Raw genomic sequence first — 12,391 nt, 5'->3', positions numbered from 1 at the left:
TCAGCAGTTGCAGAGCAGTTGGCAGAGTAGTGACATGATGGTCATTGGGCCCCACCTAGGCTGCGAGGGTCAGGCTGCAGCCGATGAGCATCCAGCACTCTGTAATGGAGTCCTTGCTACATTAGAAGCCTTTCACAGCCACAGGAAGGTGTAAAGGACTAACAGACTTCAGTTCTGCAAGGTAAACGTGGCTGGCTCTAGAGAGCTTTGTTCACTCGCAGCCTCGTAGCCAGCTGACAAGAGATCTCGTGTTTTTAAGTCATTGGTTTTGCTCTCATTTGGAACAGCAGGCCAGGCAGATTGAGTGCCATGATTGAGCAGAGTCAGAGTTCCTGAGGCTTTGGCAAGAGGTCTGTCCTGGGCAGGTGAATGGATGTCCATTCCTCAGAGAACACTGCCCATTCTTCACTGTATATTGACTTCAGAGGTCAACCCCAACTTTACCCTGGCATGCAATTACGTTCAGATCTTTATTTTTCTGCAAAAAAAAAAAAAAATTACTTGCCATGAATGCATTTCCCTATTTATAAAGAGGAAGGTCACGTTCACCCTATACTTAGATTTCTCCAGCGTGGCACTAATTAAAGCCAATGACAATCTAGCCCATTTTATAGACATTAAAACCCCTTCACTGACTCCTCCTAAGTAAGGAAGATTTTCTGAATATAAATAATGTCTGAAATTGATCCTAAAGCCTCAGTTCTTATTTTCTTTGCAGGAATGTATGTCTTATTGACTTTGCTGTGTTTTCAAGAGGGAAGCAGAAGCTAATTTACATAAATTCTAAAAATACGCCTTTCCAATGTAAGCATTTGCCCACTGGATGGTGACTGGCCATTATCTGCCTTGCTTGAAAACAATAGCTAGAAACAAGAATGTATGGGGCTAAAACAGTGCAGTCTCTGAGGTGCATGCTTCTGAAATAGTTGAATTCATGGGCTTATAACTATTAAAAAATCAATTTGGAATGGATTTGCTGTTCCAGTTTTGCTGACTGTTCATAGTTTTTAGAAATGAAAATCAGGCTGTAAAACTTCCACTTTTTTTTTCTTTCTTTCTTTCTTTTTCTTTTTTTTTTATGGAGAATCTAATGGAAAATGAAGCTCTTAAGTATTTTCCATAGCTTCCTCCAGAGATCTTTAAAAATGATCTAAAATTACAATGTCTTTTAAAGTAATTAGTTCAGTTATGGGCTGTTTAAGAAACAAAATTGCTTATCTGAGATAAGTAGGAGAAGTTATTAAGGTCAAAAAGCCATTCTGCAGATTGACATTACAAACTGAAAATGTGACTTTGCATTTTACTTTTTTTCAATCCCTCTGATTTTTCATGATTTCCCTTTTGTTATTATGTTTTTGCTTTCGGTATGTGATGCTAGAGTGGACTCATCTTTATAAAAGACATTAGCAAAATTTTAGTGCTTTCTTGTTCTAGGCTAACTCTTGTCTTGAGTTCTATGCCAAATATCATAGAATTATTGAATCATTTCAGTTGGAGAAGACCTTTAAGATCACCAGATTAAACCATCAACCTTACACTACCAGGTCCACCACTAAACCATGTCCCTGAGCGCCATGTCCACACATCTTTTATGTACTTCTGGGGATGGCTACTCCAACGCTTCCCTGGCCATGATACTGAAGAGAATCTATAAAGAGTATAAATTGATTTGGCCACACATCAGCATTGTAACTCGTGCCATGCTGCAATTAGCTGCAATTGTAAATGGTCTTCAAAGTCCATAAAATCTCTATATCTCTACAGACCCTTCACTTCTTTGTTCCCCCCAAAGAAATAATCCAAATGAAAATTTTATGTCATAATAATCTCAGTAAATGTGATATGGCTCTTGAGTTGGTCTTCATCTTCTGGGTATTTAGCCATTTTATTCAACTATAGGTATAAGTATGTAACTGTGTCGCAGTTTGAAGTGTTAATCATGCGGCACCCCTTCATCCTCTTGGGAGAAAGGGGGAAGGAAGAGGAAGAAACTCAATTGAGATAGGAGAAACTAATTTATTAAAAAGAATGTGAGATAATACAGAATAATTAAGAATAATAAATCAAATGAACCAAAAAGAAATCAGAGGAGAGAGAGTCAGTCTCAGTCTTTATCGGCAGGCCCTCCACAGCTTGCCTCCTGTGGAAGGCGAGAGAGCTTACACTTACCTGCAATTGGGAGATCACATCTGAGTCTGCTAGAAGTACAGTAAATGAGAAATGCACCCAGCACTGTGCTTAAGCATCAGACAGCCTGCTACATGATGCCATGATATGGGATACTGATAAAACAAAGACAGTGTGGTTTCAAATTCTGTGCTACTCCCTGTTTTGCAAAAACGACTAGTGATTTTTGGCATCTTCCTGAGTGAAATGACATACTGATACCACATTATTCCTGCTTTGCAAATGAGGAACTGAGTCATAGAGGGCCATTGTTTCTGCATGCCCTATTACAAGCTGCTTCTGATTTTTTTTTTTTGTATTCTTTATTCAGAATCTGTGTTTCATGAGTAGCAAATGGTCAGTGCTTTGGCAGATCATATAAGACAGTAGTGAATCTTAAACCCAGAAAGTGTTGTACAGTTAGGAGCTGCCTGAGAAAAGACTGGGTTAAAGGAGGCTGTAGTTCCACCTGCTCATCTAACCACAGCTTCCAAACCTGCTATGGGTGATGTAGAGGTGTCTCTCTCTTTGCTCTCAGAAGAGAACCTTCCTTTTGCTCATCAAATTGTCCTATCACATCTCTTTCCACATTCATCCTTCAGTCACTTTTCCTGCACCACACCAACCTTCAATTTATTCCCTATTTCCTTATTGCCTTTAGGTCCTATAGGTCCTACAGTTTGCCCCTTCTGTTTCAGCTTAACTTCCATCCTGACACAGCCAGTGATCTGAAGGTCAGTGGTTGAGGACACACAGGGAGCTTCTCTGTGTGAATGGTTGCTGAACAGTACAGAGAGAAAAATAGAAGGAAACCTAACATTGAGTACTGCTGGATTATTATTTTTTTTTTTTCACATTAATTTCTCATTGACTATGAGAATTGGACAGCCTGACTGAAGGAGTGTGGTTGTTGAGAAGTTAGCTTACAGAGAATGATGGTTTTTCAGAGCTTGACAGACAACAGTATGCTGAAAAGTGACATACTCTCATGTGATAGCAGTAATCATGTCGGTCAAGGGAAGATCCTAATACTTCTCACTGGCATTCATCAGCCCCAAAAATTAAAGGTCCCTTTCAAATCTGATGGTTCACATCTCTCTCTGTCAGACACTGACAAAGAATTCATTTCCACTGCATGGCTTTGAGTGTATCTTTGCCTGGAGAAAGCACTTTGAACTCCCTTTATCTCATCTGCAAAAGAAGATGACAGCTCATTGCTATAGAAAATATGTGTCTGATAACTATATTATCTCTTAAAACACTCTTTTCAGCCCCAGACAACCAAATGCTCACCACAGAGGCAAAGCAGAACTCTCCTCATTGCTTTGCTTCTCTGTAAGAGTTAATTCTGCACTTCATGACACTTGCCCATAGACTAAGGCATACGGTGGGCGTGCTGGAAGAGATTGTGTAGGGAGTATGAGGGGGAATATCAGAGAACTACTTATGCGCTTCTCGTCTTTTTTATTTCCAAGGTATTCTATGTCTGTCCTTTTTATACACAACATTCCATTCTGCTTTTCTGGGCAGCCCAATCCGCATAGGTATGACCAGAAATACTCCTTTCTTAATTCTGCCTGTCACAATGGGGATTATATGGATTGCTCATAATCTCCAACTCATTTTTTATTTGTCAGATCAGAAGGATTGGCTGGGTCCATGGAGCACATCACCACCCCACTCCTCAGAGCAGTGTCCTGCCACTGCTCAATGCAACATGACTTCACATAAGCTGTATCCAATCTATTTCTGCGCCGCATTGTCACCTGTTAAAATTGGTCTTGTTCCTCAGTTCCCTCATTTTCAAGCTGAAAGGAGAGAGGAATAGATAAGCCCCAGTTTAATTTGTTCTGGCAATTATTGGAAATCTCCCACAGAGAGAGAAGCCTTGCCTATCGGTGCAGAATGACTTACAGCCATACGGGCCCAGACAAAAGGAGACCCTGCTTTTCTGCAAGTCTATTCACACATGTTAGACATATTGGCTGAGGTACTGGCCTATTCGAATCTTAATGGAGAAAAAAGAGAGAAGAACATTAAAAAAAAAAAAAATTTAAAAAAAAAAGAATAAAAGAAAAAGGAGAAAAACTATAAAGTGAGAACTGGCATTGAAGGCTTGAAAACAAAATGTGAACTGGGGAAGAAAAGGGGAGAAAACTGATTTGACTATCTAGTCCAGTAGATAACTACACTGCTGCTGTTTGTGTTTCAGAAGTATCAGAATAATGTCATTAGTACAGATGAAGGTTACAGTAAGATTGATTTTGAAACATGAATTGGAGATGTGTGTTTTGGAGCTGGGATACAAACTAAGCTTCTTTTTTTCCCTCTCTTTCTCTCCCTCTCTTTCCTCTATTTTTGCAAATCAGGATTCAGCATTAATTCAACTCAAATGAAAGTGTAAGGATAAAAAAAACCTTTGAGAAGCATTTTAAAATACAATTTCCTGCAAAATGAATGTGTAAGTTTATTTAAAAAAAAAAAAAAAGCAACGTACTAGTCAAAAGGCGAAAGAAATATATTAGATGATTATGGAGGAAAAAAGAGGTTATTTAAGAAATAGCTGAAATGGCAGTTCTTTTAAAATTGTGATGTGGGTGCTGTTAAAATGCATTGACAATGGCAGCTTTTTCCTTACACTCTGCCCCTGTGAAGAGGAAAGAAGTGTTTGTGGAGCAAATCACTTTAAATTCCAGGTAGATTTTTTTTTTTTCCCTGCCTCTGGATTACTTTTGTCAATTTATCTCTTTAACAATACTTAATGGTAATTCTTACAGCCAGCTGGCTTGTCTACACTGAAAACAGCTGACAGAATTAAATGTCATAGTTTGGTCATTGACATCCCAGGAATTTCTTATTGTTACAGAAGAAGAGCTATAATGTGAACTTAGGAAATAACAGACAGTCCTCCCCCCCCCCCCCCCCTTGTTTTTAAAGGAATTATTGGGACTGATCCAAAGCTCATTGCATTGATTGAAAATGCTTTTGCTGGCATTGCTGGATTTGGAGCTGATGCGTTGTTTATAGGGATTATAACCCCTGTCGTTGTTGTTGTCTGCAAGAGAAATTTAAGAACATACATCACTAATGAAAATCTGCCTTCTTTTTTTTAATGGTGACTTCTTTGAGAAATGATTAAAGAATTTCTGATTGATCAATACTTCAGTTACACAAGTTAAAAGTAAAGTTTTAGAACAAAAATATGCTGCTGGATAGTTAGAAGATGCATGTGTCTTTCTAGGGAAATTAGTTCTTACTGCAATTAGTGGCCATTGTGTCTGAGCATTAATAGCCTGGGGCGAACATAATAAACCAGTTCCTAACTGTTGGTAATGACAGATTTCTCAGGGATTATTACTTAATTAACAATAATTTGAAAGGATGGTTCAGCTGAGATGAAGCATTCATTTATATGGCATATCTAAACAATATAGATCAAAAGAGCACGTAGTCTGTCAACATTTCTCTTGGTTTTTTGGTTTCATTTTTGTATGTCTGCCTGCCTGCCTACATAAAATATTATTTTTGCATCTGAGCAGCTTTCTTTGTGGGTCCATATAGCAGTAATTGGTTCCCCATTGGATATATATGCATTGTTTCATCGTCATACTGTGTCTTCTGGGTCTAGGCAGATGATGATTTTAATTGGAAATGCTAACTTGATCAGGAAAATACCTCCCACACCCACGCTTTCCATCCTCCCCACACCAGAATGGGTCAACTGTTTCCCCAACACATGCATTATTCATTCCCAGCCACCTCAACATGAAATGTTTGCTATTGTTCCCACCATCCACCCACGTAGCTTATGTTCTCTCGGCATCTTTTTGAATGAATGGCTTCTATATACCTCACCTCGTGGATTACTGGCCTCATTCACATACTACTGCCTCAGTTGAGAAAGGGGCTAGTTCTTTGGACAAAGAATATTCTGATTGGTTTGGGGTGATGTCTGTTTTTTCCTTGAAAATTATCACATGCTACAGTACAAATGAAACTTTTTCTTTAGAGCCAATTGTGTTAAAGAGAACAAAGCTGCCGAAGTGCCTGTTGTGCTGCCCAGGAGTGTATGAGGGAAAGGCAGTGATAAGCTGAGCTGCTGTAGCAAATGACAGGAGTGCAGAGAAGTGCAAACGTAGAGAAAGGTATGTTGTAACACTACTGTTTCTTTTTCTCTTTGCTATAACCTATGTTTTCCCTATAGCTTCTTGTTGAGTATGGTGGATTGCTTGAAAACAGGGAAGTTCCAAGAAGCGTTGTATTTTTGTGTTGGTAAGAAACAAATGCATCTGCTGTGTCCTCCAGGATCTAGACAAGTTGTCTAAACCAGTTCTTGAGAAATATTAAGTAGCTGTCTGTTGCAGTCATTGGTATCCATATAAAGAGCTCAGGAATACTTCCGTTATTTGCTCATCAAAAGCCTGTTCAGTGAGGCTCTAATTTTAAACCCAAGCATTACTTAAGAGTGACGGTGACAGTGACATGGGCGCATTATTCTTAAACAAGTTGTAAAAAGCCTTCTAATTGAAAAGTTGATTTGTTAAATAGGCATTAGACCCATATGTTTCTATTTGTACTTACAGAAAATTCCTGTTCAAAGAGCTAACCCGCCTGTCTTGACTGTCTAGTTGGAAGCTTGTGTTTGGAAGTAGATTAGAATTGCACTTGTAGAGAGCTCTGACTTGTGCAGTGGATCAAGATTGATTACAGTGATATCAAATTTCACTTTTATTTCAGTAGAATTTAAAGATTTCCTTAGTTCCCATAACATCAAAGGTGTCCTTCTAAATAAATATCTTGTAGTGCTCTATCTTAGGGCATATTTCATTATGTGCGATATAATCAGATTGATATGGTATTGCGTCAGAAACAGCACATGCTGTTTTGAAATGTGCCTTGTGGGAAAACAAAATAGGGAATAAATAACAATATATGTGTTTGAAAAGAATAGTTACAGTGAATGAAGCTCAGTTATGCTAATTAATAGCATTGGACAGGCACTACAGCTACTCCTGAAATACTGAATGAATGTTAAACCAGAAATCAAAAGTTTTATCGTCCTTGACATATTTCTTTCCAAATCACTGTTCACATTTCTTGTAGTTTATTCAATTTTCCTTTGTAGCAAAATGGTTAGGGACTACGGCTACAGACTGCACTGACCAAAATTAGTGGAGTTTGGGGACTGTCATCAGAGAAAGTCTCCTGTGTCTTTTGCAGCAACAGGTGAAAACCTTCACAAGCAGATCAGCAGGATAGCTTCACACAAGGAAATTTGCACTTTCCTCTTCCCTCATGTGGTACAGGACAAGAAGCAGTAATTGTTCTACTTAGTCAAGGCCACCTCTCCAGCTGCATAGCCAGCTCCCTGCCCCACGTGTTGTGGTGATGCTGTCACAGGGGGACTCTGAGACCTCCACAGGCCCTCTGCCCAGGGCAGTAGCAAGAGAGTTCCTCATCAAAATGGCTGTGGAAAGGGTTCTTCTGGGAGCTTCTGCCCGCTGGGGCAGGTGGAAGGTGCAGGGAGCATAGAGGGTGCCATAGACAAAGCAAGGAACAAGCAGAAAACCCTGTTCCAGCTTTGAACAGTTTTGCTTGAAACTGTCTCTGTGCAGAAACAGGACAGCTCAGACTGCCATGTCTCCACGTCACTCCAGTGGCCTGCAATGCTTTCCCTATTCGTGTTTTGCAAGATAGCTCTCTCCTATTTAAATGTTCCTAAAGACGTAACTTTTCACTGTGGCTTCCTAAGCCAGTCACATTCATTGGTTTATTACTCCGCCTTCAGTATTTATCAAGAAATTAGCAGCAACAGATCTTAATCAAATCTGATAATTTCTTCACTGTGACTCAAACCCTGGGCTTAAAGGTGACTTGGAACTGTGCAAGTAGCTCTGGATGTGAATTGCATATGAGTTGGGTTTGCCCTTCCTAGGATCACAAATCTATGCGTATTCATAAGCGTGTCATATCTTCGAGGGAAAATGGACACCATGCATTCCATATGTGTCATATTATATTGCGTTATATTACTTTATAGTATATTTTATTATATTATATTATACTCTTCTATTGTAGGTGAATGAAATATTGATTAAGAAATCCAATCCCCTCCTGTTATGCAAGTGGAGATCATTCTGACGTTAAAAAGCAGAAAATTTCATTTAAGCTCTATTTTGCTTATTATCGTGTGATTGGCAGGAAAAGTATTTCTTGGAGGGAAGATGTTTTAGTGGCTGGAGAAGATGTGATAGATTTTTGACAGGTAATGCTGTGAATTTATATTGCACTTCCATTCCAAATTATGTCTCAGTAATATAAATAGCACCTGAATAAAATTTTCATTTATTTAGGCCTATTTTGTGCCCACAGTTATTCATTGTTGCTAATGAGACAATTAATAGGCTAATGGGCACAAATGATATAATATAAACATTTAACTCTGCCATCTTAATGTCAAAGCTGCCTACAAAGAATACAGTTAGGAACTGTACTTCTTTTCTGTGCCTGTGCAGAACCTGAGGTCATATCTTCATGTTTCCATTCACCTGTGTATGCTGAAGGGTGCAAATGAGTAAAGCAAGTGAGATTTGTCCTATGCAAAGTCTGTACAAATCTAGAGGCTAGGCCAGAGTCTTGTAGGGAAAATTCAGTCTTATGCAAGGAAAAGCACTTTTCTTGCTTTTGAAATATGCACATCCAAGGTTGAATGCAATAATGGAGAGTGTTGCGAAGTAAGATTGCGTAGGCCAGAAGTGAATCAATGCCAGCTGTAAGTGAATTTAGACAAACAGAATAGTGAGCTTATAGGAGGTGAGAAGGAACATATACTATTACAGTAAGTTCTGATCATTTTTAAAAGGCAGAGATAGCTGTGGTCTTCTGTGCCTGAACTAATGCAAAATGTGCATTATTTACTGTGTCCCATAATGTTGAACAAGTTACGATGGAGTCGCTTTGTTTTACTGGAAATGTGTTGTACTTACTAGGAAGGATCAGTTAATTATTTTCACTTGGATACTTTGACTGTGGAACTGTATTCTGAGACAGGAATCAATAAGAAACTGCGTGGGTAGTTTTTCTTATATAGGAATTTGAAAGGCAATGGGGAAGAATGGTCTTTTACAAGCTGTGGGAAGGTCTGCCCAGCTACCATTTTTATATTAACTTGAGTTTTCATAAAGCTTCAGTTAACATATACAGAAACAGAAGCCCTTTCTGAATCAATACAACATCATTTGATGATCATTTTATGAAATAAAATTCCAGCCTTTGTGCAGTTATAGGGATTACAGAATACTCTATAACACAAAAATACAGAGAATGAGGGTGCAACCTCAGAGATAATCTTAAAAAATTACATTTAGGCGTACAAGACTATGGGTCTGATCTGCCTGTCATGCTCCCACTGCTGTTACAGAAGTGGGAGCAGAGTGCCATTGGGGTGAATGCACTGTTCTCAGACAGCCCCACATACAGCAATCACAGATAAGCACCTTCTGGTCATCTCCCCTCCTGGAAAGACCAATTTCTCATGATGATTGAGGTTTTTTTCTTCATGTATTTTCTAATGGTCACAAGAAACACTATGCATCCTAAGGTTCATTTGTTCTGTTCTCGTATGCTTAAAAGTACCACTCATGCTTCTACCACTTAATAAACTGGTTTATTTGAGCACTTGTACAGTAGAGGCAATTCACAGCATACATGGATTCAGTGTAACAGGAGGAAGCAAAAGGGTGAAAAGACCCAAAGGAGAAGACTAAGACAAAATGAGTACTCAAGCCTTTTTTTTTTTTTTTTTTTTTTTTTTTTTACATTGTAAGATGTGATTTTATATGTTTTGGCTCATAGAAATATAGGACTTTCCTAACTTCCTTCTGTCTTTTGCTTCTGATACAAGATCAGAAGTCACCAGAACAACTTCCATTAGCCTACTCGCTAACCTTACCTTAAAAGCTACAAAAGTGCAGATTTCACTGTTTCTGTCAGTCGTCCCTCTCAATACTTCACCCACCTGATACTAAAACTTTGATTTGCTTGTAACCTGAATTCCTCTTGCTTCAAAGTAGATTTACCTCCAGCTGCCCCTGGAAACTAAGAAAATAAGTAGATCACCACTCTTCTTATTATACTTGTTAATAAAATCTGGTCTTTTTCTTGACTCAGCATATACAAATTTTAAACCTTTTCATAAATCCTGTTTTTCCCAACTGTTGTTCAAATTTCTTGCTATCTTCTTGAGATTAGTTTGGGAATCTGGCTGCATCTTCTTTAAGCTGTGATGCACTGCTTTTCTGTCACACAGACAGCACACACAAGACACACGGTACACTATTGGTACAGTGCAGAGTAGCATTTTCCTCCTTCACCATAACCCATGCATTGAGGCTCTGGCTCCTATTCAGTTTGTAGTCAGCTCTTTTCTTACAATGATGATTCCTAGGCTATTATTCAATTCCATATTCCTGGGCATTTGATTTAGCCATTCTGAGGCTTGTGTTTTCAATTTGCCCTTATTGAATTTTCTCGTATTGATTTCTTTCACTTTCTTCAGTTTATCAGGATCATTTTTAATTCTAACCCCATCTTCCCAAGTGCTTGCAGCCTCTCCCAGCCTGATGTCATCCTCATATTTTACAACTGTACTGCATCATCCAAGGTGTTAGTATAAATACTTAGTATAAATGAATAGTCCTGGACATGAAACAGAGTCCGGCATGGTCATTTGGTGTTGTCTCCCATTAGCTGAGACACTGAGCTATGGTTATCTACTCTTTGAGTTATTTTCCAGTCTGTCTTACTCTTATTTCACATGGGCCATATTGCCCCATCTTGCTTTTGACAGTGAACTGTAGAGCTTTGCAAAATATCATACAGATGTCAAAAAGTGTTGTGTTTGTCTCATCTTGCATCTGCTAGGCTAGATATTTTACCAAAGCAAGGGAGATCAGGTTGGCTTGTTGTCAATGTGTTCTTCACAAATCCATATTCACGTGTTCACATTCCTTACCACCTTGCTATCCTCTAGATCCTAAAAAGCTGATTGGTTGTTCCAGTAAATTTCCGAATACTGAAGTTAAGCTAATTCACTGTTAACTCCCCAACAACCCCATTCCTCTCACCTCACTTTAAATGTAGATATATTTCTTTTTCTTTCAGTCCTCTAGAACTCACTCATCTTCTATAAGATTATGAAGATAATCACTAATGTTTTGACTATTCCTCTAGCTAGTTTCTGAAGTACCTGGGGGTAAATTCTGTGTAGACTGATTGATTTGGGAAGAGATTTCAAAAATGTAGGTTATGCAGCCTGAGAGGAAGCAAACATAATATCTAGATATCCCATCAATTTTTCACTGGGCACTAGATCAGGCTTTGGCCAAGATTGAGCTATGTTGATGGAGTAAAAATATATTTTTCTTCGTGCTTCTCCTAAACTTTAAAAGATACGATGGAGTAATGGCTGGAAAACTTGGAAGAAATTGAAGGTGATATTTACACTGCTAGATATTTGGAGAAATAATTCTTCAGTCAAAAGGAAGAAAATAAAACTCACACTTCAGTGCCTAAACCATTCACAAGGGTCAGAAAGGAATTCTCACCTTTTACAGCACTTCACAACAGTACAGCCTTCTTTTTCATAGTTATTAACTAAAGATGATGTATCAAGCAGACTATCATACTATTGACCTCTAAAAGCACTGGTGCTTATTCTCATTTCTCTTTATTTTCCACTTTTCTTCCTTCCCCTGTCTGAAATTTCAAATACAAAATATTGAATTAATTAGATTTCACCCACAAAGAGGAAGAAATAGTGATATCAAGGATGGATGTTTCATCTTTATCTGGAAGCAAAGTTTTCTTGAGCATCTGTCTTTCAGGCAAGTTGTATAAGTTTGCATGCACTTGTCTTTCAAGTTTCAAACATTTCCCAGCAATCCATAAATCAGTATGTAAGAAAAATTCCACTTTCCCTCCTTTTCTCACACTTTCTGCAGTTAGTATTTCACTTGTTCCAGACTAGAAGCTTACTCCATTTTCACTTGGGAAGAACTATCCCTTCAGCTTCTTGCTGTAATCCTCTTTACTTCTATTAATTACAGCTATTCTGATGCCAAGTCTCTTTTGTCAGAATTTCCTTTGCTTCTGAGCTATCACATCCAAAGAATACTGCGGGGAACTTTCACTACGTGGAACTAGCAGTTATTGGCAATGTCCAAAG

General features: G+C 38.5%; 1 protein-coding gene across 5 annotated transcripts in view; it reads left to right on the top strand.

Annotated features, from left to right (window-relative positions):
• Positions 1–12,391, top strand: part of CDH20 (cadherin 20) — a 111,411-nt gene that overhangs the window by 55,453 nt on the left and 43,567 nt on the right. Inside the window, exon 2 of one of the 5 annotated variants that reach the window (XM_090137053.1) lies at positions 6,176–6,311. The exons of the other annotated variants lie outside the window; for them this stretch is intronic. The gene's annotated coding sequence lies outside the window, so the exon portion shown is untranslated. The remainder of the gene's footprint in view (positions 1–6,175; positions 6,312–12,391) is intronic. 5 annotated transcript variants of the gene reach the window in all.

This window comes from Phasianus colchicus, chromosome 3, assembly GCF_987193195.1.
Source record: "Phasianus colchicus chromosome 3, bPhaCol1.hap1.1, whole genome shotgun sequence".
NCBI lineage: Eukaryota > Metazoa > Chordata > Aves > Galliformes > Phasianidae > Phasianus > Phasianus colchicus.
Note: the sequence above shows the minus strand (reverse complement) of the source record. Positions and strands in the feature narration are given on the sequence as shown.